Source organism: Triticum urartu, chromosome 4A, assembly GCF_056163025.1.
Source record: "Triticum urartu cultivar PI428250 chromosome 4A, HENAU_Tu73, whole genome shotgun sequence".
In the NCBI taxonomy this organism is placed as follows: Eukaryota; Viridiplantae; Streptophyta; class Magnoliopsida; order Poales; family Poaceae; genus Triticum; species Triticum urartu.
Window position 1 is genome coordinate 544106105 of NC_141876.1, and position 1212 is coordinate 544107316.

The 1212-nt window shown below is 61.2% G+C and overlaps 1 pseudogene; it reads right to left on the reverse strand.

The window, feature by feature from the left end:
* Window positions 1-75: 75 nt before the first annotated feature.
* On the reverse strand, window positions 76-708 carry LOC147976513 (uncharacterized; annotated as a pseudogene).
* Between the last annotated feature and the right edge of the window lie 504 nt (window positions 709-1212).

Sequence of the window (1212 nt, forward strand, 5' to 3'; positions counted from 1 at the left end):
ATGGGTGGAACTGTGCAAAGTTAACAAAGTTTGTTGAGACTAGTAAGCAGGAAGAAATAAAGGAAAAAAGGCTGCCTAGGAAGCAGCAGGCGGGTTCGGCGGAATGGTGGAGTCGGTGGCGCCGTCTGGTTGAGCGGCCGGCTGGTCGGTCTCCGCTCGGTCACCTTCAGCAACAGCCGACTTGCTTGGGCGTGGCTCGTTGCTGGGGGCGCTGTCGAGTTGAGGCTGGCTGTCCGCACGGACCTCTGGCGCCCCCTCTTCACCTTCCTCTTCCTCCTCGTCTTCTCCCTCGTCGCTGGAGTCGATCACCTCGGCCGAGTCCTCGCCATCCTCCAGGTTCAGCCCGAACCATTCTCGTGGCGCCTCGGCACCATTCTTGGCCAGCTCCGGGATGAAGACGCCAGTGTCGGTGTACTCGGCGATTGCTGCCGCCCGCCTGACAAGCTCACCCTCCACTACCACCAACTCCTCCTGGGCTTCCTGGCGAAACATGGTCAACTGGGCTAGATTTAGCCCAGGGTACCACGCCTTGACGAACTCCAGGGCCCGGCGTGCTCCGACCCAAGCCGAGGAGCCCTTCCACTCCTCAAGGCGGCCGGCCGCCACCTCCAGCCAGTCGGCAGTCCGGCTGGGGGTGCGTAGAGCCGGCATGTCGGGCCATAGGGCGGTGATTGCCTAGGCGCTGACACGCTGAAGGCGACGCAACATCCGATGAGTCAGCCAAAGACGAGCCTGGATGCTGAGAAGCTGCTCGCGGAGAGTGCGAGGGGCATTGGCGGCGATCTCCTCACCTTCTTCCCACCGCCCTTCGCGGTCGGCCTCAATAGCCTGGTTGGCAGCACCAGAGTGACCCGGGAAGAAGTCTGCTCGGGCAAAAAAAAAGCAAAGAGTCAGATCAGAAACAAGAAGCCGGCTCGATCAGAAGCTGGCGATTTGAAGAAAGAATAAAGAAGGCAGCTTATCATCGACCATGTCTTCGATCTCGCCAAACCCACTGTCAGCATCGCCTCCTTGTCGGTCCAGGCGGAGCGCTCGATCTCGAACTCAGCAAGGAGACCCGCTTCCTTGTCCTCCGCCTCCTTCTGGGCCTTCTTGAGAAGCTCCGCCTGCTCCGCCAATTACGCGGCCAGTCGGTCGCGCTCTTCGGCCAGCTTGCTGCAGTCCACCTCCTTGGCACGCAGTGCGGTGTTGGCTTCGCCCAGCTGTCGTCGA